General features: G+C 41.8%; 1 pseudogene; it reads left to right on the top strand.

Moving 5' to 3' along the window:
- The first annotated feature begins 23,923 nt into the window (after nt 1–23,923).
- LOC103729119 overlaps nt 23,924–27,388 on the top strand; it is a 4,229-nt pseudogene continuing 764 nt past the window's right edge.

Raw genomic sequence — 27,388 nt, forward strand, 5'->3', positions numbered from 1 at the left:
CAACAGGGCCTCACCTTGGTAAGAGGTTCCCGCATGAGTGTGGGGAGGACTAATCAAGACTTTCTCTGGTTCTTCCCTCTCCTGATGGGAGGGCTGTGCACAAGGAGAGGGTCTGAGGGGGTCATCATCCCTGACAGGTTCTTGCAGAACCAGATATAATTTATGGGGATGCATTCCCCCCTCCTCTCCAGAGGCCTTCGCTTTAGGTAGAACTGGTTTCAGACTTCCTTCCAGGGGAGACCCAACCTTCTTCTTTGCCCTTTTACATTTATGCAGCCATGCAGGGGCTTTTCCAAGAGGTCTACCCAGGTAGCAATGTAAGGAATCTGATCTAGATGATATTCAGCAGAGAACCTGTGGACAGCATAAGCAAGGTTTAAGTCAAATGAGCCCTCAGAGGGCCAGCCAATGGATGGAAATGTCAGCCAATCCAATTCATACAGCATGCAGAGTCTCGGGGCTTCTGGCCTGAAACCCATACCTCTGGCTCTTTTCTTGAAATCAGAGAAATTAGTTAACATACATTCAAGGGGGGTAGAGGACACAGAAGACTGGGACTGGCCCATAGTGATGAACAACAAAGAAGCAGACCCGACAACACAAGACTTAGACACAAAAACAAAGTCCAGGTGTCGGGGTCATCAAGACACCAACCAGACTGGCCTCCAGAATATCTCCTCTGATGGCTGACTAGGGGGATTAATGCTGCATCCAGCTTCCCACCTAGTACTGAAGAGCAGAATGCTCTGACTCTATTTTGGCTAGCTTCTTTAGACAAGCCCAGACAAGCTCAGGCATATTATGCATGTAAAAGCCTTATAAGGTATGAACAAAAACTTCTGACTCTAAAAGATATTAGTCAGCACATTCCAATGCCCTGAAGACAGCCCCTACCAGTCAAGACTTTCCCCATACACAGGATATGGGGACATCCAATTATTTTAAAAAGATGCTTGGCATGCACGGGTTTCTGTGGAGTGCCCCAATAAAAGCTCCTGCCTGCTATTGTTCAGGGCCAGACTCCATGTTTGGCTCGTGAAGTCTGTGCCTGGCTAGCTGACATTTGGTTGTTGTCTTTTTTACTTTAAATTCTTGAATAAACTTTTTGTATAATCTTTTTGGGTATCTGTGGGAATTATTCTCTATTCTCAAAGCCTAACAGTACAAAGGTGCCAAGCCAGAAACAAGACTTGAGCTCAAAACCAAAAGCGCTTTACATAACCTCCTGTGGTGTGTCCAACAACACTGAAAGCAGAAGGCCATGGCTGAGGAACATCTCTTGGAAGGCCTCCCACTGACAGTTCCAACCTCCAAGTCAAAGGGGATCTCAGTGGAACCTCCAAATTTTGTAGGTTGGAAATCAAGCCATGCCACGAGCTCAAAGTTGATGTAAGGGGGATTTATTTTACAGCCGGGCTGTCCCTCCACTCAAGAAGTGTATATATAGAGCAGCTGCAAAGGGAGTTTGCAAAGACATTTTATACACACTCAGGTGGTTTGCAAAAGCAGGAATACAAGGGACCAATCATTATGGTTTGAACTCAAGTACATATTTACATAAGTCAGTTAAAGTTCACAGTTATTTTTATTGTTAATAATTTTAAGCTCCTTTTTTTAAATATTCCTTTTGTTTTTCTTCTCTTAGCTGGGTATGGTGCCACATGCCTGTAATCCCAGCACTTGGGAGGTAGAGGCAAGCAGAACTCTGTGAGACAGAAGCCAGTATGGTCTACAGTAGATAAGGCCAGCTGGGGCTACAATAGATAAGAACTTTTAAGACCTTAAGTTTATGTTATATATAATATGTATTTGTAGTATTAGGGTTTAGACATTTAATTAACAATACCAAATGTAAGCTATTATCAATTCTAACCTTTTAGTACATGTGCTGCTGAAGTGAACATATCTCTAACCTTTTAGTACATGTGCTGCTGAAGTAAACATATCTCTAATCTTTTAGAAAAAAGAAAACACTAATGTTTTAATTTGTATTTCTATGACTATTCAAAAGACTAGACACTTCTCCATTGTTTTGGACATTTGAGTTTCCCTCTGTGTGAATTACTGTCTTACATTTTTTAATTCATCTGTTGACATCTTTGCTTATATGTGTCTGGCACTGTGAAAGAGGGGACTATGACTTAACGTTTGAAACTAAAAAGATGGTGTGCATGGTGACACATGCCTTTAGTCCCAGCACTTGGGAGGCAGAGGCAGGTGAAACTCTGTGAGACCAAGGCTAGCCTGGTCTACACAATGAGTGCCAGGCCAGCTGGGGCTACTGGAGGACATTGTCTCAAAAAAAAAGAACCTAAAAAGATGAATTTAGGATTTGCTAAAGGAGAATTACACTCATTACACTGTTCTGGAGGACAACAGACCGATTAACTTGTGAGGTTTAGGGATGTATTTGTGTTGCAGGATAGGGGCAGGAGTTCTGTCACGGTACAGTGACCACAGTTCAAGCCTGAAAGGCTTAGGGACCCCAAGGGATAAGTGCAGGAGAAATCAGGATGCAGGGAATGCAGAAGTTTATATGCCAGTGCATGTTTACTGTGAACTTAAGCAAGCTTATATAGAAAGGAAATCTGGAGTAACCAAGGAATGACCAAGGATACATCACTAAACAGAAAGTAACCAAGGAATAACCAAGGATACATTATGTTACCACCAAGAATACATTACTTCACCAACCGAAACTCACACAACATTTACAGTATCCAAGATTCAGCTACATAATATTTATAATATCTTAGATATAAGGTGAACTGTTTGTGATTACTCTTAGCAACTACTAAAATCTATTATATCTATATAGAAACCAAGCTTACAGTGCTGAGAAACTCCTGTGCCCATAAACTGAAACAGAACTCTTAAGTTATGTTTCCAAGACTGCTAATTAATCAGGGAAGCATAGCCTTTAAACTCAGACCACAGAAGCAGAGAGCAGGGTAAGTCCCAGGGTGGAAGCATTCTTTCTCCAATTCTAAAGTCAAGCTGTGCCCATAATAACTCCCAACATTTGCCCCTTTTTCATTTTATATAACCTCAGGTAATGCCATGTCCAGAATGGAAAGACCGTGCCTGTCTTACGTTGTCTGCTGCTCAAAGCTTTACCCATCATTGGCACACAGCTTCTATCAGTTACGCCTTGTCTTAGGTTGGCTTTTCCCAGATCTTACCCATCTTTGACTACTGGCCTCAACTAGGGGAGGGAGCATAATCTCATATCATGCACAATAGCCTTGATTTGCCACAAGAATTTTAACTAATATCTGGTATCTTCTGCCTAGCTTCAGGTCATGAATTAATCAGGCCTTGACAATTCCCCTTTCTTTATTATTTTTATCTAGATTTTCCTTTTGAAAATGTAGGGAAGACAAGAGAATCTCAGCACTTCTTTTCCTGAGCATCTTGGTTCAAGCATCGGAAGGCACATTGACCTCCTATAAAAAATATGCAAAGAATGATTATCAAGATTACTAAAGAAAATCCAGAACTATGTATTATACTTTGAATCCATCCTTGAGGATCGAGACCAGAAAGAATATTTGCTAAAGTAGTAGCTATCTGATTACTAGAACTTGCAGAAGGTATTTCTTCTGAAAATGCCTCATATATTTCTTACTGCAATTGCATCTCATTAAAAGTTACATTATCCATTTTGCCTTGAATATACAACTCTATATTTTTCCATTCATATTCTGAACCATCATATTTATGTGGAGTAATACAAATCTGATTAGAATTCCAATCACACACATATTGTACAGCTTTCTGCAATTCCATTAACTTATTTCCCAACCAATGAAGTCCCCCTTGTAGACCCACAATTTCTTCTTGTAATTGTGAATTAATCTGAGCCTGATGTGTCCAAAGTTTACGAGAATCATCATGCCAACGTTCACCAAAGTCTTGTGTTTGAACAGATTTCTGAAGTGCCACACCAGTGGTAGTAGCCATAGCAGCTAAAGCGATGAGTCCCAAAACAGTAGCAATAATGAAGCAAATCATACGTTTGCTTCGCTGTAACAGTCTTTTGAAAAATCTCAGAATCAGTCCCTGAATAAGACTGCTTTCCCAGGAACAATGCATTTTCACAGGAATCCATAAAGAATTTCATTGAGTTAAAATCATGACTGATTCAAAAGATTGATTAAAAGATAGAATTATTAAGACAAGTATACAAATGACAATTTTGACAAGCTAAATTCATCTCCTGTATAATTATGTGTCCTATCAATATCACTAGAAGGAAGTGCACACAAGCTGTAACATAATTTTTAACTTTAGTAAAATCATAAAATACTTTGTCATAAGTAGTAGCAAAAGTACCATCAAAAATTTCCACAGGCTTAAGAGCGGCTAACAATATCCAAATATGTAATTGAGGAGAATATAATCTTTGTCCTAATCTCATCTGACATCAAGGGTTAGCTATTCCTCCTTCTACCCCAGCTATATGATTTGCAGTATTAAACTTATTTTTCATAAGAACAATATTTTTTAGATTACACTTAGAGGTAAACTCCTTATAATCCTTACACTCTTCTAACCAACTTTCTAAAGGACCCCAATCAATCCAAGTATGGTTCTGAGACCTATAAACCTTTCCTTTCAACTTTCAATCCTCTGCAATCTTGCCAAATTAAAGGTTGTCTTTCAAATGATTATAGGAAAAACTTTCACATACTGAGATTGGCAGGACACCTGTGTCCTCATATTGTGTCCAGTTAAGACCTATAGACTGAGCAGAAAGATGTACCATATCTTGAAAACCATGCCAGACACCTCCTGGAACAACCCAACTCTGATGTCTTATAGGAGAAAAAGGAGGAGCTCCAAAACATAATATCAGAAGACACAAATTGAGTATAATTAAAAACAGTTCCTTCTTCATTAGGAAAATCTGGCTGACCTGTTCCACAAGGGGGTGACAACACATTCATAGGAAAACTGGTAACCACTATGGTATGTTCTTTCCAAGTATAGGGACAGAGGAGAGGGGGATTAGGTACATGAGCCCAATATATTACCTCAGTTTCAGCAGCAGAGGTGCAAGTAATCAAAGCATACATGGCTAAGAACAGATTTTCCAGAGTAAGTCCCTTCCCTGATTGATTAGCCACAAATCAAGCCTTGGAAGTCAAGGCTTTCAACTGACCCAAGTAGAAGATGATAACTTTCTCTGATAACACCGACGTTTACTGGTCAGTGATAAAGCTGCAAAACAGATCCATCGGCCGGGATGCCAGGAAGAGACTCCATCTACTATAGATATCCTTTGCTTGGTATTAGTAGCTTTTCTGGTACCCAATCTTGGAATTCTCCTGGCTTGATCAAGACATTCACTGAGTGAGGCGAGAGTGATGATTCCTGTAAAAAATGCCTTTCTGCATGAGATAAAACTTTACCTTGGTGAAAATTTAAGAAATTAATAATAAACAAAATCTACAAAATCCATAAGAAACAAAATCTAATCAAATTAATAATAAAAAAAAATCATAGACGTCCTAAATTAATAACTAACAAAATCTTATATAATAATAAACAAAACCATATAATAATAAACAAAATCTCATAATAATAATAAATGAAATCGCTGATTAATAACTGGTTAATAATAATTTGTGATTCTATATCTAAAATTCTAAATTTCTATGATCTGGTGTATAGTTCCTTGCTTTTTATTTTTAATATACATATTAATATATCTATAAGTACATTATAATATAATGTACCCTAGAAGATTATATTCTATTCCAGTAAAATGATTAATTCTTTGAAATTCCAGAACTGTCTAAATCATCTGCTAGTATAAGCAGGAGCATTATCTGTTTTAATAGTAGTTGGAATTCCCATAACAACAAAGCAAGCCAACAAATGTACAATACTATAATTATTGAGTTCTGCAAATAAAGGAGTAGCCCTAACAAACGTAGAACAAGTATCCAAGGTAATATAAACAAACTTTGATTAAGCATCTATGGTAACATGTAATTACTATAACTTTCCAGATAAATCATTAAATCATTGACTAACTGAAAAGAGTTTTAGTGTATTTTTAAAAGAGCTATATACACACACATATAACATCATTCATACTAACTGGTATCAGTAGGTCAAAACACATAGTAATAATTAAGGTAGGTCAAAAGATTTAGAAATAAGTAAAGTATAACTGATGTCATTAAAACCCAGTCTTATTTCATACTGGAACCCATGTGGAAACCCAGACTTATTTCAGCCTGAAACCCGGACTTATTTAGACTGGAACCCAGACTTATTTCAGCCTGAAACCCAGACTTATTTCAGCATGCAACCCAGACTTATTTAGACTGGAACCAAGACTTATTTCAGACTGAATACACCTAGTTGCCCAGCTTGAAGCTGTTGCACACCCAGTCTTATATCAGACTGATACCCAGCTCTAAGCTGGTGGCAGCCAAAAAAGTATTACCTAATGAAACTTATTACCTAATATATATTTACATTATTTACAGATATCTTATTATGGAACTACCAAATAAAATTACACCTTAACAATTTTAACTGTACAGTGCCTCATACAGCTAGGTTGTTTTGCTGTTCCCTTTTCTTTTCACAGGGTCAGGGGGCCAGCGTGAACCTGGAAAAAATCTTGGAGAACATCTTTTGAGATAATAAGCTTGAGTCTGAAGTGGAAGGGCCAATTCTGTCTCCAGAGTCAGCGTCTTAGCGAGCTCAAATAGCACATGACAATTTAACTACTGAATTCTGAGGCCTCTGTAAACTAACATAAAATAAAACAAATCTTTGATAACCATTTTTATGTAAAGACAGTAAAATTATGGAACTACCAGATAAGCTCCCGATAGTTCTAATATATCCCTACCTATGATATTTATGGGAAGTTCTAATACATAAGGTTTAACAACAGCCATTAGTCCATCAGTACTAGAAATTGTTTTATATTCTACACTAACATTAATTATTGTCACTGGCCGAACTCCAACTCATTTAATGGGGAATTTACTACAATTGTCTGGTGAAGCATCTGTTTGCAATTGTGCTGGCATCAGCAATATACCACATTACGGAGATTGTACTGGCATCAGCAATATATCAATTGCCTAGAATGTGTTAGCTCTTGCCTACACTTGCCCAAAATAACTACTTTTCTAAAAATGATGACCACTTGACCCCAGAAGGTATTTCCTGTAATAGCATAAAGTGTATGTAGCATAAAGTATATGACATCTGTGTTGAAAGTCTTAAGTCCTTCAATATGGTTACTGCCAAAAGATGACATAGGGGGCTGGAGAGATGGCTCAGCAGTTAAGAGCAGTGACTGCTCTTGGAGAGGACCCTGGTTCAGTTTCCAACACCCACATGACAGCTAACAACTATCTGTAACTCCAATTCCAGGGGATCCAACACCCTCATCTGACTGCCATGGGCATTACACAACACTATACACTTACATTCCTGCAGTCAATACCCCTGTACACATAAGTTAAAATAAAAATAATAAATTTTTAAAAAATTTAAAAAAGATGTAAAGTCATCAAATTATTTAAATAAAACAAAACAAAACAAAACAAAAACAATCACCTGTGTACATTTCTGGTTGGGTCCAGAACTTCAGATCACTAGCTCCTCTGGGATTTCTAGTGTAATAAGAAGTGAGCTGTCCAACACTCCAGGTAAGTGTGTAATTTCTCAACTGTCTTTTTAATAAATATTTTACTATTTTTATTTTATGTGTACGAGTGTATTGCCTGTATGTATGTGAGTGAACCCATGTCGTGCAATGCCAGTTAGATAGGTAAACATAAAACCAGCCATTAGTAATAAGTTATCTAAACATACAAAGACTAATTTTGTAAGGATGAAATTTTCTTCTTCAATATAACTTTGAGAAGGGGCTTTGTGACTCTTGCAACTTTCAAGAGCTTCATGAACTTTGTTTCATTTAGTTCCTCTAACTTACAAGAGTTTCCCAAACCTTGTTTCATTTATTTACTGTGCCATAAGTTTCATGAGTATTCTTTTCTGAAAAAAAATTAATTTTTAAAAATTATTTTTGTTATATTTTTAGTTACAGCTGGCCTGGAACTTACTATGTAGACTAGGCTGGCCTTGATTTCACTGAGATCCACCCTCCTCTGCCTTCTAAGTGCTGGGATTAGAGATGTGCACCACCATGCCTTACTCACATTGATTGATTGATTGATTGATTGATTGATTAATTGATTGATTGATCATGGTGTGTGCCTGTATGCCACAATGTCCTTGCGGAGAGTAGAGGACAACTTTTGGGAGTTAGTTCTCTCTTTCCACTATGTGAGTACTAGGAATGGAACTCAGGTCATCAGGCTTGGTGGCAAGTGCTTTACACTGAACCATCTTGCTGGCTGCAATTTCATGACTTTTCTGAGTCATAAACTTCTATAAAGCCAAATTCTGTCCTGAGAGGCCCACACATGCTCTCTGGATCTCTGTGAGATGTTCTGTTTCCTTCTTGGTTCCCAGGCCTCACACTGTCTTTACAACCGGCCGACAAGACCAACACAATGTCCCTCTATGGTATAGTTTGGGGAATAACGATATATATTTGGGCTTGCCAACAAAGCTTATGCTATTTGGGAGGGGGGCATACTTACAAAGGCAAGCATGCCCATGGGCTCTTTCTCCTACATCCATGGGCTGAAATTTTGAGATCCACAGCCACGAGCGCCCCACCAAGATGGCAACTTCCTGCCACCTCCCCCCTTCCTCCATTCCTGTCTTTAGACCTGCCCTCTCATGCAATTGAAGCTGAACAATTGTGTGGAAGGGGTGACTGTCTCCCCCTCTGTCTATGAAGTCTCTTAGGGTTCAGTGCTAGTTCTTTGGGAGGACACACCTGTCCAACACTCCACCCTTTCCTCTGGCTCTCGCAATCTTTTCTGCCAATCTTCTGCAAGAGTCCCTGAGCCTTGGAGGGGGTGACAGATGCAGGACTATCTTTCTTTTATGGTTGTGAGATATTGAACTGCTAGGCCTCCCCATCATCTGTTTTAAAGGCATGGCTGTTGATCCATCTCAGTGGTGTCTCTCCTACTATAAAGACAAATAGAAAGAAGCAGACACATCTAAATAAACATGGGTGTAAATACAAATGCTTAGAAGATACTTTAGCAGGTGTACCATATTTATCAAACAAAATACTTGTAGTGGTTTCCCTGCTGGGGCCCATAACCTTCCCTGACACAGGGGATTGGCCTGGTCTACAGCACCAGATGTGTGTTCCACCCCTAGGAGTGGGCCTTATCCAGTTATAAATTTGTTGGCTGTACGTATGTTAGTTGAGCCATTATTGCCCCAGAAGGCATTGCTTGGCATGTCAATAGCGTGCAGCATGCAGGGTCCACTGTTGAGCAGAATTATAAAGGATCCTTCTCCCCCATCCATCTGCATAGTGCCTTCTGGCACCATGAAAGCCATCCATCCAGTGGCAGGGAGTTTTCAGTGGCAATAGCCTTTGTTAATTTGAGGACCTCTAAGATCTTTCTGGCCAACAGCTCATGGGGGGCAACCCACCCCTGGTATTGTAAATTTTACTTAACAATTGTACAGTTTTGGAAGCCTTTTTTATTTTCATACAGGATTAGTCTGTTATAGACTTTTACCAACCATTCTGGTGGATATCACTTGTGTCTTACCCAATGCTAAAGTGCCCAAGAATTTTACAGCTATAGTTGGCCTTTGTTTCATGTGTACTTGATATCTCTCAAATGGGTTCCATATCTGTTAACCACTCAGAGGTTAACATTATATATATAAAGTGAAACAGACAAGGTCTAACACAGCATGGAAAGATTTTATCCATTTATATTATTTTCTCAACAGATCTCTGTTGGGTACTGTAGCATGGATAAGAGGCATTAGCTTGGTTCGTTCTTTGCTATCTGTAGTTATCCTTTTGGAGTCATTTCACATTCTGGGGATTTTACATGGAGCCTCTCTGTATCTTTTTATCCTTTATAAACTCACGGGTGCTGGCTCAAGTTGCCTGACCCTGCACTGGGCTAAGGAGTCAAATGGTCCCTCATGTTCCTGTTTCACCTGTTTGTTCCTGAGTCAGGTAGGCCCTGGGTCTGCCTCCTGGCTGTGGCCATATCTGCCATCTCTACATTGACCAAACCTGGATTCTGGGGGAGGCTCTGGCAGGAAAAACTTCCTCCACCCCTAGTATAGCCTTCCTCAGGAGAGAAATGTACCTTGTTTAATCTTTGGGGATCCTTAACCATCCCTGGGACAGTTTTTTTGCCTGTTTTTTTTCTTTAGGATCTTGGGTTAGACATAAATCTTGCCACATTTGTCTTCAAGTAACCCAAACAGACCTCTTTTTCTGCCTTGTCGTTTCTATATCTCTTGTAGGTTGTTTTATTATTTTACAGACACATTTTACACACTGGTTTGAGTCACTTAGATATGCTGAAGTTGCCCTTACTTTGCAAAGATCCTGCCCTGTTAAGGGACTTAGCAAAAAAAATAAAAGTTCCAATTCTCGAGATTCCTGTTGAATAAAGCTTTTCTTTACATCTCTATTGAACACAGTCCTATCTGGCCCACTCAACTGTGCATCATATATTGCTTTCCTTATACCTAGTTCTCTCAGTAATGCCTGTCCCTCTCCTATGGTCCTTCAGCCCCTGCTAACCAGGGGAGCCTCCATTGGTGATGACCAAGAATCTTTAATGTTTCAAACAAGCCATTCCTTTAGGGACTGCTCCCCCTGTATTGATGTAGGTTAAACCCCCTGTGTCTTAAGGATGGGTGGATGGTTATATAACTCAGTTGTGATGCTTCTGAAGGACTTAAACTATTATTATTTGCTCCCATGTCCCATATCCTCACATGGTGAGGGTTTTTTTTATTGCTTGTTTGAAAGTCTTCCCTAGTCCCAAAAGCTGCAGTGTGGAGTATTTTCTGCTGGCTACAGTACTATTAAGGCTTTTATCAGCATGTTGAAACTTGACTTTTCTCTCTTTTTGTAGTAAAGGTTGAATCTGAGGGGCATCTTCAGCTATTTTTTATTTTTAGGTTATTTCTCATTACTATCTGTCTTTTTCTCTGGGTCTTTTGAATCCTGGTCCCCTAACCTTAAGCACGTTAAAATCTCCCATTTTTTTCCTCTCCTGCAGTTTCTTTGCAAGTTCTGAGACTAAGACTGAATTTGCCAGTAACTCCATAGTCTTTTCAGCCTCCCCTGGGGCTGTTGCCTTTTTCTTGGATAAGCCTTTTATTATGCAAAGAAGTGGCCAAGCCACCCCAGCAATGATTTTTTCCTTTGCATTCCCCTTTTGCTTCCAAGGATTGTAAAATTTTTTCTAGGATTTCCACAGTCCTTAAAGAATTTTCACACACGTGTGGCAGCAAGAGCATAGCTGACATAGACGAAAAGAGAATACTGCATTAGGCTGATATTAATAAGCACTTGTGGCAGAGCTAGTTTGAGACACAGAGCTGAGTCTGGTGGAATGGTAATTCAAATGAGCTTTGGACAAGAAGCTCAAGGTAGTATGCTGAGCTGAAGTCACTCTGACATAGTTCAGAGTGACAGCTGTCAATCTCATGACACATGTGCCTATGGTATGATGATGGGTCTCTGATTGACACCCTGCTCCAGTGTTAGGTAGGACTCCTTTTTAAAACAATTATTTTTATTTTGTGTATAGGAGTGTTATGCCTGCATGTATGTAAGTGTACCCATGTGTGCAATGCCTGCGGAGGCTAGAAGAGGCCATCAGATCCCATCCCCTGGAATTGGAGTTACTGACAAATGTTGGCCACCGTATGGGTGCTGGGATTTGAACTGGTATCTTATGCAAGAACAGCCAGTGCTCTTAACCACTGAGCCATCTCTCCAGCCTGAACACTACTTTTTGATGATTCAGGTGCAAAGGTTACATCGTTTATTGGCCCAGGATATTTGATAAATTCACAGGCCTGGAAGGGATGATCATTATGGGGTGCTATTATCTCAGGATCACCATTCACTAAGAAGATCTCTTGTTCTGGGGGTAGTTTCATTCCTTGGTCATAAGATGTTCATTAGTCAGGCCTGTTCTCAGGATCCAAGCTAACTGTGAGGGAGAAAGACTTGGGAGAACTCAAAAGTGTTGGGGATCCCTGCTGTTTTAGGTCGTAGTCTCTCCATGTCCGGATAGGCGCAAGCTGGCTCGGCGTTCTTATGCAGAGACTCCCTTTCTCAGCAGGGCACCTTCCTACTCTCTTCCTGACTCACCTTTGAAGTGCCCGTCACAGATACATGTCCTCTGGCACAGAAACTGCCAGGTTTTTCCTGTGTGATAATCAGGCACTGCCTGACAGCCTGATAGAAGCCCACCATCACATGTAAATGGGGCATCCCAGGAGCACCTATCAGCTAAGGCTTTTGCTACTGCCTCCACACTATAAATCTTCCAGTTTCACCCCAATAAAGCGGAGCTGAATCGCTAAGATCGGAGCTGAATCACTAAGATCTGGAGCTGAATCACTAAGATCTGGAGCTGTATCACTGAGTCTGACTGAGCTGTATCCTGTGTCTTACTGCCTATGATTCAGTCTCCCCGGAGGGGGCTATCCTTCCATCAACAACCACTCGCGAAGATCTTGCTTTTGCTGTTCCTGCACCTCCCCTCGTGACCCGGTGGCCAACGGATCGCGTACACAGAGGGAGTGTCCGGCAGCTGACAGCGACCCACAGAGTCGCCAGCACCCGGTAGCCGCAGAAAGCCAGGGACCTGCACAGCAATGCGGTGCGTGAAATCCGAAAAACAAAACCAAATCAAAGGTAAGGTAGAGTCAGAGAAACTAAATGGATTCAGGTCAGGAACTGAGCCTTCTTTCAGAGACAAAAGAGAATTGTTGATTTGGATACCAGGCAAGAGTATTTATTAAATCTGTTTGCCCTAAAGTGACATTTTTAGAAGAAACTATTCGTGCAAAATGCAGCTCTCACCACAATGGGAATAAGAGTCTATTCCTGAGCCAAACATGAATGCCCATGGCCAGGAAACATGAATTTAAGTTGACCAGTTGACATGTTCCAATAAGCAGTGGCTTTATGAAGTTTTTATAGTTACAGAACAAAAGAAAAATAGAAATCAAGACATTTCTCAAATACATTGGTGGAAATGTCAGCAGCAGTGGAACATAAGCCAGCTCCATGCTGCTGACCATGGCATCCTGAAGAATTCTTTTCAGAGACTTCCACTTGTTAAGGTGAGTTTTTTTTTTTTAAGTTTTAAAATTTTACTCTGCGTGTCTGTGTGTTTGTGTGTATATGTGCATGTGCACACATATACCACAGTGTGAAGGTCAGATGATGATCTATGGGGGTCTGTTCTGTCCTACCATGTAGGCTCCAGAAATTAAACTTAGGTCATCAGGCTTTGAAACAATCACCTTTACCTGCTGAACTGTCTTGATAGCTCATAGCTGGTATTCTTGGCTTTGCCTTAGAAAAAACTTCAAGATGAGGCAGTAAGAAGTTGAGTTGGAGCTTATTAAGAAGAGATTTTTAGGTGCCAAGGAGATAATTCTGTCAATAAAATTCTTGCCTTGCAAGCATGAGAACCCAGGTTATGGCCTTAAAACCCACATATATTAGTCACTTTTCTGTTGGTGTGGTAGAAACATCATGACCAAAGGAACTTATAAGAAGAAGAGTTTATTTAGCTTACAGTTCCAAAAGTGAAAGAGTCCATTCTGGCAGGAAGGCATGGTGGCAGAGGTGGCTGAAATAGGAGCAGAAGCTAAGTTCTCACCTCTTCAAGCAGGCACAGGAAGCAGAGAGCCACTGGACATTGCCAAGGCTTAAGAACTTTCTAAGCCCACCCCCAGTGATGTGTTTCCTCAAGCATGGCCACACATTTTAAAGACCTCCCAAAACAGTGCCACAAACTAGGGACAAAATGTCCAATACTTGGATCCTTTGGGGGACATAGACTCATTAAAACCACCACACCCACATTAAAAAAAGAAATCCAGGTAGATCCAGGCATGGTGGTCTATGACTTTAATCCCAGCATCCAGATGGTAGAGGCAGGCAGATCTCTGTGCATTTGAGGAACTCACTATATAATGAGTTCCAGACCAGCCATGGCTTCATAGTGAGACCCTGTCTAAAGAAAAGAAAAAAAATCCAGGTGCATGGTGCACACCTGTAATCTCAGCACTGGGGAGACAGAAATATATAAATATATGAATTTGAATTTGGTGGATTCCTGAGATGCACTGGATAGGATCACACCCTAGATCTCTAGGTTTGCTTGGGAAATTAGGGTGTTTTCATTGTATACCAAATTAATAGAGGTGGGGTAGGAGCCAAGAGCCTTTACAACTCTGTGGAGTGTTTTAGCTCTAAAACTCTTGGAGGGCTTCCAGTCCCAAAGAAGAGCAGTCTCTTGAAGAGGAAGTCTGTAAGTCACTGATGGAGTAGCAGGTCCTGGAGGCTTTAGAAGCAGCTACAGAAATAAATTTCTGTTACCTGCTCAAGTAGTCTTAGAGGCTGAGGCAGGTGAGGTTGAGAAACCTCCCTTTCCTTGAATTAATGTGGTATCAGGGACACAGGAGGTAGGGTTCAAAACTGATTGAGGGAGGGCTTTCTCCTTATCTTCATGCTTGCTCATTTCTACCTATTTACCTCATACTACTTACTCTGTACATAGTTTATAAGCTAACATTTGAACACTGGTAAGTTGATAGGCTATTTGTCAATTGATAAAGATGTTAATCCCAAATGTTTCAAGTTTTTATTTACATAATTTAAAACTATATACATGCACGTGTGTCTGTGTAAGGGTTTGTGCACATGAGTGCAGGTGCTCTTGTAAGCCAGAAGATGGCTTTCAATCCCCTGGAGCTACAGGTGGTTGTCAGCCACCCCATGTGGGTGCTGGGAACTGAACTTGGGTCCTCTGGAAGAACTGGAAGAACACTAGGCACTCTTGAGCACTAAGCCATCTCTCCAGTCCCTAGCTTTTTTTTTTTTTTTTTTTTTTTTGGGGTTGGCCCCCCTCGGTGGCCCTGGCTGTCCTAGAACTCACTATGTAGACCAGGCTTGCCTTGAACTCACAGAGATCTGCCTGACTCTGCCTCCCAAATGCTGGGACTACAGGCATATGCCACCACCCCCAGCAGCTTTTTTTTTTTTTAAGAGTAATTTACACCTGCTTGAAGATGAATTGCTCTACATAACAGATATGCACAAAAATGTTCCAAAATTGTCCCTGGTTTTTTATCCCCTTAAAACTATTGTTTGACAGTGTTGCCCAAATTCCCTCTGGGTCTCCCACATGATCAGACAAACCATATAGTGTATTTTATGTGCATTTATTAACTTACAAAGGAATGAGTACCCAGTGCCTAGCCCCACACCTCTGGCCCCACATATCAGATTTTGCCATGACTACCATAGTACTGGATAGCACTCACTAAGGCCTCAGGGGCCAGTAACCTTGCCCCAGGTGCATAAGTGTTGGGCCACTCTGTCCATGGCTGCGGGTTCCCATGGCTCCTGTGCTTCCCCATGTCTCACGGTTTCCCTACAGCTCAGGGGCTTCTGTACCAAGATGGCTCCCAGGAGCCCCACAGTAGTCCACGCTCTGCATCAGGCCCTGCCCCTTGGAGGAACTAGCCAATTGGGAGACAGACAATTTCATATGCTTATATATTAAATTTTAATCATTTTCACCTCCAGTTCCCCTCTCTCATCACCTCCCTCTCTTACTTCCTGCAAACAGGATGCTTCCTTATGCCTGTGAACACAGAGGAACAAGATCCTTGAATCCTTGAAGACTTGCTTACCAACATATCCCATTAACTTTGCCTTACTTTTATTAGTAACCCATAAGTACCTTGTTATTCTCAATAAATTCAATGATCTGAAACATTCCACGCTGGTCTATAGCATACCTGACTTAAACTTTGCTAACAAAAACCTCAGTCTGGAAACAGACAACATCCCTTGCCTATGTTCATGTATTCTTTTTGTGTGTGACCCAATGAATTTAATTAGTGTCTTGCCCAAGTGTGAAAGGTTATTTATTGGAGCAAGGGCAACATATCAGTAGCTGCACCATTGAAGAAAATGAGACAGCTCCGTCCCCCAATAGCCATTAACTGCTGATAGTCCTTCAGGGAAGAATAGAACACATGGGTCCCATCCCCATTCATGATGAAATGTTGATGGGCCCAGTCTTATGCAAATAACTACAGCTGCAGTGTGTTCATGAGTGCTACAGCCATGTCATGACCCGAAGACATCTTTTTTTTGAGACAGGGTTTTGCTGCACATCTCTTCATTCTCTGGCTTTTATACTCTTTCTGTTCCCTCTTCCATCATGATCCCTGAGCCTTGGAGGGGGTGATCTAACTATTCCATTTCTGAACAAGTCCTCCATTATCACATACTCTCAGCACTTTGGCCAATTATGGGTTTCTGCATTAATTGCAGTGACTCTAGCCAGAAGCTTCTCTGATGAAGGCTAGGCACAGCATTCATCTATCAGAATAAACATGAGTATTTAGAAGGCAGTTTGACATGACCATTTTGCAAAACAACAGTAGTAGGTTCCTTCCTAGGGCCTGTAACCTCCCAAGCCATGGGCTCCTGATCAGGTTTACAGAACCAGTCAGGAGTTTCCTCCTGTGGATCAGACCCCAAATCCAATCAGAAAGTGGGTGAGTTCCTCTTATAACACTCATGTCATTATTGTATTAGAAGGCATATCTTGTTGAGCAGGTCAATGTTGTAGCTCATGGTGATTCACAGCTGAGTAAAACTGTTGATGACACCCCCACCACTACTACCAGCCCCCAGCCTGCATAGCACCTTCTGGCACTAGGAAAGGTAGCCAGGAAGGAGGAACCTTCTAGCTCAGCTCCAGCTTGATTTCTCTCTGTCCTGTGAAAACTGTCCTTGGTTTTACAATGATAAATGAAAAACAAAATTCTCCAATTTAGCAAACTATGCAAGGATTTTTATGTTTTTGGTTTTCTTTTTTTTTGTTAAGACAGTGAGAGAAAAATAACTTACTAGAATATAAAGATAAAAGCTAAATGAGTATGCCTATGGCACCTCCTCATGACTCCATCGAGCCAGCTACTGAACAGAACTTAGGGGCTTCTTGAACTCAGGCATCAGAGCCACTGGATGCTACATTTCCTGTACTGGTTTCTCCTGTGTAGATTTTACTTGATTGGTGCACCTGGTCCCTGTCCTGAACATACTCAGTACTCTTAGCACTCCTAATTGTGACAGGTTTTATTTCTATTTGTAATTTTAAAAATCAAGATAAAATTTAGGGATTTTTAACAACAGTATAGTGAACATCAGCAATTCATGTTTTATTGTATCTTTTTGAGAATTGATTCAAAACATACAACAACTGAAACATTCCATTGACCAACTATTTTTTTAAGTACAATATGTGCACATACAGAAGTTACTTTGTGTATAATAAAGGAGAAAGGAAGATGAAAAGAATAAACCATACCGTAGTAGTTAGCATGTGGTGGAACCAACTTGTAGTTTTCTCACAGAGAATGTATTCTTGATCTCTAACAAAATTCTAGAGTAAAGCAACAGGTTCTCTCTTTAACAGACACCTCTGCCCTCTGTGGAACACATCAACTCTGTCTTTATACGCAACTTCCAACTGTGCAGGTATGTCTGCTTCATTGACTGCCTGCCTATGAAATCGGAATCTGATCTGCCTCATTGACAAATGCTGTTGTTCACAATAGGCTTTCATTAGTTTACTAAGGGGTATATGCCTCTTAACCTTAAAGTGTACCACAGAATCATCCTGCCTTACCACCTTCAAATTTATATGATGGCTGTTATATTATGGAAAAAAATCTTCAAACAGCTAAGAGATCAAGCATTCACCCAGGGGAGAGTTGGAAAGCTTGTTAATTCTATCACATACAACCAAGGCTTTAAGATGTTCTGTACCCAGAGCATTGTATAAGTCAGGTTATATAGGACTTTTTAAGTCAGTTAATGGTTGCTCCCTGGGACCTATGGCTCTTTTCATAATGTGCCACATTATCTCAAGAAAATTCCTTCCTGAGTTCACAGTCATAGTTTACAAAGTAGATAGTACAGACCTGGGTCAGGAAATCTGCTATTGAGAGACTTGAGTGACTCCATCTTGGATAAAACCCCCATTTTGTATGAGACTGACCCAGTCCTGAACCCTGTTCCAGGAAAAATCACAAAAAAGTATATTTGGAACAGATAAAGAACAACTCCCCCACCAACGGTCAATTAACCAGGGACAGGAAAGTACTAAAAGTCCAGATGTCTCTTCAGATTTCCTGAAGGCAGCAGTTTATGGTTTGGCACTGAGCTGTAACCAATCAGTTTAAAGGGCAACATTCCTTTAGTTAGGTTGACCAATCAGATGCTTGCCAGGCTGGAAACCCCCTACTTGCTGAACTTGCTGAAATAAACCTATAAAAACCTCTGTCTCCCAAGCAAGGGGTCTCACATCTGAGATCCGCTGGGTCGGTGACAGAGTGGGCCCAAGCTTAAGCTTGCAACAATAAAAAAAACCCTTGTGTGTTTGCATTGGTTGGCTCCTTGGTGGTCTTTGGGGTCTCGTGAACTGGGCACGACATTATCTTTGGATCTACAGCTAGGCCAAGCTAATGGGGCTAGGAATCAGTTAAATGGTCATTGCAGTTACAAAATGACCATGACACTAGCAGGAGTTTAGATATCTTTCATATTTTATCTATACTTTTCTTGGACTAATTGGACCAGGTGCCTCATTAAGCCATTTGGTGAACTTTCTATTTTCTTTCTCTTTCTTTTTTTTTTTTTTCGAACTTTCCATTTTCTTAGTTTCACATCCGTATCAGTAGTTGTACATAATGAGTGGAAAGCATCACAGAGCTTTAAGATATTACAGACCAGTATAGCATCACTGAGTAGGTACAATTTCAAGATACCTACCTAGTAAGTAAAACAAGAGGAAATGACAAATGACCTAAGCTTACAAGGACATTATATAAGAATACAGTTTGGTTAGGAGACTATAACTTCTCCTTCTCAGTGCCAAATTGTGAAATCTTATGGTGTGGAAACAGCAGGAATGAGACCAAACTGGATGTGAACAAGACCAGTTAGGCCTCTTTATTGGGTCCTCACTTTGAGCAGACTAAGTCAGGATGCAAAGAGTTAGCACTGACCAGAAGTAACTAAACTGTTCCCTTACAAAGAAAGCTATGTGGGCTTTGGTTGATTTTCTGGGTGAGCTAAAATTTGGCAATTGCCCTTTGGTCATGGGCATGGTTTCAAAGGTGTTCTTAAGCACATCTATCCTGGACAGGCACTTGGAGGGTTAACTTTGCTCCATAATTACTGAGTTACAGTTGACACTTTCAACTTGTATAAATGCCTCATAGTTTGGTCTGTGCCCAGTGATAAGGCTGAGAGACACTAGGTGCTTGAGTTACTGAGATAGCACAAGGGTAAGCTAGAAGAAGCACATAGCTGCTCAAACAGGCAATAGGCCAAGTCAACCTTGACTTACAGTCTTAGACAAAATATTTCTCAAACGATAAACTTCTCCCGGAAGAGCTAAGCTGAGTTTGACTCAAAGGTTGAACAGCAAAAGGAACAGACACAATATGAAGACAAACATACCAAGTCTTTTATCCCATTTTAATCACCTTTCAGTATGTATTAGCTCTAGGAAAGACTGTGTTTTAGCACAAGCAGCCCTCACATGTCTAGGAAGAAACCTAGCAATTATTACCATAACCTATGTTTCAGGGGTGTCACCTGCAGGGAAGCCAATGGGAAGCTAATATTTGTGTTGCTCAGGTGTGTGACCTCCAAAATTAGTAATTTTTTAAAGTGAAGTAAGAGCAAGCTAAGCTAGGAGCTTATTCAGATTTGGGGTTTTATTTTTTAATTTCACATATTTATTTTGTGTGTCTGTGTGCACATGTGTGTGGACACACATGTGCCATGGCAAGTATGTGGAGGTTAGGGACAGCTTTCAGGAGTCAGTTCTCTCCTTGTTCCATGTGGGTCCCAGAAATTGAAGTCAGGCTAGGCAACAACTACTTTACCCACTGAGCTATCTCAATGGCCCATTTTTCTTTCCCCCTAAGCAATAATTTCTCCTTGTTTTTGTTTGCTGTATGTGATCATCTTAAACTCTAACTAGTTTTAGCTGGGCTTAGTTATATGGGGCCTGTAGTCTGTAAAAATTCTGGCCTTGTGGCTCAATTTGATGTTCTGGAACAAGCATATTGAAAGCATACTTTTGTTTGCTGTGGGTTTGGTTTTTTTCTTCTTCCTTTTTTGTTTCTTTAGGTTTTTGTTGCTTGTTTTGTTTTGTTTTGAGACAAGGTCTCACTATATAGGTCTGACTGGCCTGGAACTTGCTATGTAGACCAGGATGGCCTACAACTCACAGAGATCTACCTGTCTCTGCTTCCCAAATGTTGGGATCAAAGTGTACATGACCACATCCAGCTTGTTTCACTTTATTTTGGGGGGAGGGTCTTTTTGAGACAGGGTCTCCCTATAGCCCACAGCTGTACTGGCACTCGCTATGTAGACCAGGCTGGCCTCAATTTCACAGAGATCCACCTGTCTCTGCCTCCTGACTGCTGGAACTAAAGGTATGTACCAACACACCCGGCTTTATTTTACTTTTTTGAGACAGGATCTCATACTGTAGCCTAGTTTGGCCTCAAACTTGCTGTGACCCTTTTACCTTGGTCTGCTGAGTGCTGGGGTTACAGGGATGTGAAAGCATTATTAGTGTGTGTGTGTGTGTGTGTGTGTGTGTGTGTGTGTATGTATGTAAGATAGGGTCTCATGTAACCCAGGTTGGCTTCTAATTTATTATGTAGCCAAGATTGAACTCCTGATCCTCCCTAGCTCTCCCTCCCAAGTGTTGGGATTGTAGATGTGTGCCATTATGCCAGCTAAAAGCATGCTTTTAAATGGCTGTTATGATTTGAATGTGAAATGTCCCCAAAGGCTCATGTGTTTGAGTACTTGGTCCCCAGATGGTGTACTGTTTCGGGAAGTAGTGGAATCTTTGTGATAAGGCCCACCAAGAGGAAGTGTATCACTGGACAACAGGATATAGGGGTCTAGCCTATCCTATGGTCCTCTCCTTCCATTGTAGATTCTGGTGATTGAACTCAGCTCATCAGGCTTGTGTACTTTTAGGAATTGAGCCATCTCCTTAAAAAAAAAAAAAAATATATATATATATTTATAAAATAAATATATATTTATTATTTTTTTGTGTGTATGAGTGTATTGCCTGCATGTATGTAAGTGCACCTGTGTCATGTATGTAAGTACACCTGTGTCATGAAGGTGTTGGATTCACCTGGAACTAGAGTTACAAGTGGCATGTGGGTGCTGGGATGAAACCTCTGTCCTCTTCAAGAGCAGCCAGTGCTCCTAACATCTCTCCAGCTTGTCTCCTTTTTAAAGCCTAGCTCTTTTATTTTGAAATTTGAGATTTTCTGATATTAAAAAAAATGGTCACCCTCTCTGTTCTCAAAAATTTATAGTTCAGGGCTGCGTGGCCAGCAGTGATGGAGACCTGGCTGTGACCATTGTCTGTTCTGGGGTGGCTGGAGCAGGCGGTGGTGGGAAAAGCAGCAGCAGCAGCAGCAGCAACATGTGCCATAATTAACATGGCCTCAAAGACTCTGGACACCGAGACTGGCCTCAGAAGCTGTTGACATTTTTTTTTTTTTAGTTATTGCAAGCATATTTATTTTAATGATGCCAGGAAAATTAAGCATCAAGTAAATGAAAGTAGAGAACAACCCACACTTTTAACTTGTCTCACTGGTGCCTAAATGTAGTAAAGGCTGCTTAAATTTTGTATGTAGTTGGATATTTTTGGAAGCTGGTAACCATCTGCAGACATTGATGCCCAGGTTGGATCTGGATTCAGGTGGATTCTAAACACTTCTGCCCTTATTGAAGAGAGAAGCTTCATAAGGAGTAAACAAGTTGAATAAAGAATAGTGATCAATAATAGGCATTTTAGCAGTCTTTTTTATGTTTTCTGCTATGAAGCATTTTGAGAGACCTGAGTGACTCCATCTTGGATAAAACCTCCATGGGACTGACCCAACCCTGGGCCCTGTCCAAGAAAAATCACAATACTTGGAACAGATAGAGAACAACTCCCCCACCAACAGTCAATTAACCAGGAGAGTATAGGAGAGTACTAAAAGTCCAGATGTCTTTTCAGATTTCCTGAAGCCAGCAGTTTATGGTTTGTCACTGGGCTGCAACCAATCAGATGCTTGCCAGGCTGGAGACCTCCTACTCTTCTACTTGCTGAACTTGCTGAAATAAACCTATAAAAACCTTTGTTTCCCAAAGCAAGGGTCTCACTTTTGAGATCCGCTGGGTCAGTGACAGAGTGGGACCAAGCTTGAGCTTGTAACAATAAAAAACCTTTGTGTGTTGCATCCGTCAGCTCCTTGGTGGTATTTGGGGTCTCAAGAACTGGGCACAACATCTTGGGGGCTCTTCCAGGATCCCCAAGACCCCCAGGACCCCCAAACCAGAGGGTTTCTGGCCGGCCAGTGTCTGTTTGTTTTTAGTTGTGCCTGTCTGTGTCTGTCCTAGCTTTTGTTCTGAGCCTCGAGGCAAACTTGTGAACAGTGTGGTCAGGAGCTGTTGGAGGGGACACGCTGGATGACTGTGACCACAGAAGTCTGGGAGACATTCCAGACCCTGGCAGAGGGGACGGAGGGCCCTGGACTCTGTTGATTTCTGTGAAAGGACAAGGCGGGTCACTCCCATGGCGTGGCAGTTCGGTGCTGTCCTATTTTCAGTTTTCTTCCACATGAGCGGGAGAATTTGTTACTTGGCCTTCTGTGTGTCTTTCTGGCTCTCTGTTTTGTCTTTGGTTGTCTATTTCTCTGTGACTGAGATGGATGCAATGGGACAGACCCCCTCTACACCCCTGGACCTGGTTCTTGCACATTTTGGAGAGGTTAAGACTCAAGCCCATAACCTCTCTGTTGTCAGGAAGAATAAACTACTTTCTGCAGGTCTGAATGGCCCACTTCCAATGTGGGATGGCCCTTAGAGGGGACCTTTGAGATTTAGTTAATAACCCCCCTCCTTGGGTAAAGTCTTTTCTTCCTTACAGAAAACTGAGGTGCTAACAGCTGCAGAATGGAAAACAACAACCCAGAAAGCACCTAAACCTGAAACCAAACCATCAGTACTGTCGCTATACCCTGATCTAATTTTTCCTCCACCTCTTTATACTTCCTCTGGAACCAGCACCCCTGGTACCAGATTCTTCACAGGCACAGGGGGGACCAGCTCAGGGGACTAGGAGTACAAGGGCAGCAACACCGGAGGGTCCAGACTCTACTGTTCTACCCCTCAGAGTTGCCAGGCCTGTGGATGAGGCTGGCAACCAGCCCCATCAATATTGGCCATTCTCCACTAGTGACCTTTACAACTGGAGAACCCAGTTCTCCCTTTTCTGAAAACCCTAAGGAGCTTATTAATTTATTAGAAACTGTCTTATTCACACACCAACCCACTTGGGATGATTGTCATCAATTATTACAGGTCCCGTTTACCACAGAGGAAAGGGAACGTATCCAAACAGAAGCCCAGAAGTTAATTCCTGGCAATACTGGTGTCCCTACTACTGACCCGACACTGATTGATGCTGCCTATCCACTGACCTGGCCTGATTGGGATTATAATACTGCAGAAGGTAAGGGGAGGCTTCTTGTTTACCACCAGGCTCTGTTGGCAGGTCTCATAGTGGCTGTTCATAGGCCAACTAATTTGGCAAAGGTATACGATATTAGTCAGGAACTAAATGAAAGCTCAGCTGTGTTCTTGGAGCGAATAATGGATGCCTTCCGCAGGTACACTCCATTAGACCCAGAGGCCAAAGATAGTATAATGGCAGTGGCCATGACTTTTGTTAACCAGTCAGCTCTGGATATAAACAAAATGCTCCAAAGAGTGGAGAGACTGGGTGAGAAGAGCTTAAAGGATTGAATAACTGTGGTCAAGAAAGTGTACAATAATAGGGATAGTGCAGAGGAAAAACAGATAAAGGCAGAAAGGAGGCAGAACAAGGACCTGGCAAGGATCCTGCTGGCTACCACTGTGGATCCAGAGGACTGGCAGAGGTGTCTGAGACAGATAGTGTTGGGGAAAGGAGTCTCTTGCAGTATGTGGATGACCTACTTGTGGTGGCAGACAGCCAAGAGGCTTTGCATGGATAGCACAGAATGCCTGATGCAGATGTTGGGAAGCCTGGGATATCGGGTCTCTGCTAAAAGGCCCAACAATGCAAACAACAGGTCCAATACTTGGGCTATATACTCAAAGAAGCACTACTGGTAAAAGATGCTAACAAACTGACTTTGGGCCAGAACTTGACCATCACCACACCACATGCAACTGAAGGAGTTTTAAAGCAGCCCCCAGACAGATGGCTAAGTAACGCCCGTACAACTCATTATCAGGCATTACTTCTTAATCCTGCTATAATCACCTTCCAGGTACCAGTTGCCCTGAATCCAGCCATGTTCTTGCCGGACCCAGACTTGGATGGCCCCCTGCATGATTGTGCCGGAATCCTGGCCCATGTCCACGGTACCCAATCAGATTTGAGAGATATCCCATTATCTGATGCTGAAGTAACCTGGTTCACTGACAGGAGAAGTTTTTTCCAGGATGGTGAGAGGTATGCAGGGGTGGCTGTAGTATCATTAATTGGCATCATTTGGGCAGAGCCTCTACCCATTGGCACTTCAGCCCAAAAGGCTGAACTTATTGCCCTAACTAAGGCGCTGCTATTGGGAAAGGACAAAAAGCTTAATGTGTATATGGACAGCCGATACACCTTTGCCACCGTGCACATTCATGGGACAATATATCGGGAACAGGGCTTATTAATGGCAGAGGGAAAGACTTTCAAAAATAAAGAAGAAATCCTAACATTGCTGAGGGCTCTCTGGCTGCCAAAGAAATTGGCAATTATCCACTGCCCAGGTCGTCAAAAAGGGGACGATCTGATTTCCCAAGGAAACAATTGAGCAGATCAGGCAGCTAAACAGGCTGCCCTCCAAATTGACTCAATCTTGGTCACAACATTAATTGACCTAGGTGACCCAAACCTCCCCTCAAAGCCCAAATACACCAGAGAGGACCTGAAATGGATAAAGGGACTGCCGAGGACCCAATGCCTGAAAGGATGGTGGAGGTCAGCTGAAGGGAAGCTGACCCTCCTGGAAAAATTAGGAAAACAAATGTTGGCAAAAATACACCATTCTTCCCACATGGGCATCAAGAGGATGCAGGACTTAATTTGACATACCGAAGTAAAAATCAAGGAGGTTAATTTAAAGATTAAAGACACTGTCAATGGCTGTAAAGCTTGCCAACTCACTAATTTGGTGCCAAATATTAGAAACCCAGGAATCAGGCTTCAATGGAGAAAACCTGGAGCCTATTGGGAAACGGATTTCACTGAGGTAAAACCTGGCAGGTAAGGATATCGTTATTTGATAGTCTTTGTAGATACTTTTTCAGGATGGGCTGAAGCTTTCCCTACTAAACATGAAACAGCTCAAATGGTGGCAAAGAAACTGTTGGAAGACATCCTCCCCAGGTACGGCTTTCCACAGATGATAGGGTCAGATAATGGACCGGCTTTTGTGTCCAAGGTAAGTCAGAGTCTGGCCACAGTTCTGGGGATTGATTGGAAACTACATTGTGCTTATAGAGCCCAGATTTTGGGACAGATAGAGAGAATGAATAGAAATCTGAAAGAGACCTTAACTAAATTGACCTTAGAGACTGGCAGTGACTGGGTGACTCTCCTTCCGTTCACCCTCTATTGAGTGCATGACTCCCATTACCAGATGGGATTAACCCCCTTTGAGATCATGTTTGGAATGCCCCCTCCCATTATCCCTAACCTCCTTGACAGAAATGGTTCTGCAGAATAGGAGAGGCTTAGATCTGTTGTTCTTGCAGCAGGGAGGCATCTGTGCTGCCCTTAAAGAAGAGTGTTGTTTTTATGTAGAACACACTGGGGTCATCAAAGTATCCCTGGCCAAGGTTTAAAAAAGTCTGGCTCGAAGAGAGAACAAATATAAGGCTAAACAAGGATGGTTTAAATTGGGTTCAATAGCTCCCCTTGGTTGACCATTTTGATTTCAACCTTACTCAGACCCCTCCTCATTCTGATTATGCTCTTGTGTTTTGGACCTTGCATTTTAAATAAATTGGTAGCTTTTATAAAAGAGCAGCTGGGAGCTATACAGCTAATGGTAATGCGAACCCACTATCAGTCTCTCCAGAGTCTGGTAGATGAAGAACATGAGATGAAGGAGGGCCCATGATTGGGTCCCCAAGGTACTAGTCAGAGGGGGGAATGAGAGACCCGAGTGACTCCATCTTGGATAAAACCTCCATGGGACTGACCCAACCCTGAGCCCTGTCCAAGAAAAACCACAGTACTTGGAACAGATAGAGAAAAACTCCCCTGCCAACAGTCAATTAACCAGGGACAGGAAAGTACTAAAAGTCCAGATAAATCTTTTCAGATTTCCTGAAGCCAGCAGTTTATGGTTTGTCACTTGGCTGCAACCAATCAGATGCTTGCCAGGCTGGAGACCCCCTACTCCCCTACTTGCTGAACTTGCTGAAATAAACCTATAAAAACCTCTGTCTCCCAAAGCAAGGGGTCTCACTTCTGAGATCTGCTGGGTCGGTGACAGAGTAGGCCCAAGCTTGAGCTTGTAACAGTAAAAAACGCTTGTGTGTTTGCATCAGTCGGCTCCTTGGAGGTCTTTGGTGTCTCAAGAACTGGGCACAACAATTTCAAGATTTATTGGTTTTTTTCCCTCCATTTTCCACATCACACTCACACCCATGCTCATGCTTTTTCTTTGAACCGTCCAGCCCCTGTGGAGATCTCTGACAAGAGCATGCGTTTTCTGGTAACTCACAACCTCACCAATGCTACTCAAAACAAGTTCACAGAGGAACTTTAACAGTATGCAGTGACAACTTTGGTTTAAGTTTGTGATGCTACATACGATAAAGTTCCAGCTGAAAAAGGAATCCAGCCCAGCTTAGTGGCTCACACCTTTAATACCATCAGGGAGTCAGAGGCAGGAGGATCTCAGTGAGTTCAAGTCTAGTCTGGTCTACATAGTGTGTAGGCCAACTAGGGCTATAGGGAGACCCTGCCTCTAAGAGACCAAAAAAGAAGAAGAAGAAGAAGAAGAAGAAGAAGAAGAAGAAGAAGAAGAAGAAGAAGAAGAAGAAGAAGAAGAAGAAGAAGAAGAAGAA

Source organism: Nannospalax galili, unplaced genomic scaffold, assembly GCF_000622305.1.
Source record: "Nannospalax galili isolate Female #2095 unplaced genomic scaffold, S.galili_v1.0 scaffold710, whole genome shotgun sequence".
Lineage (NCBI taxonomy): Eukaryota > Metazoa > Chordata > Mammalia > Rodentia > Spalacidae > Nannospalax > Nannospalax galili.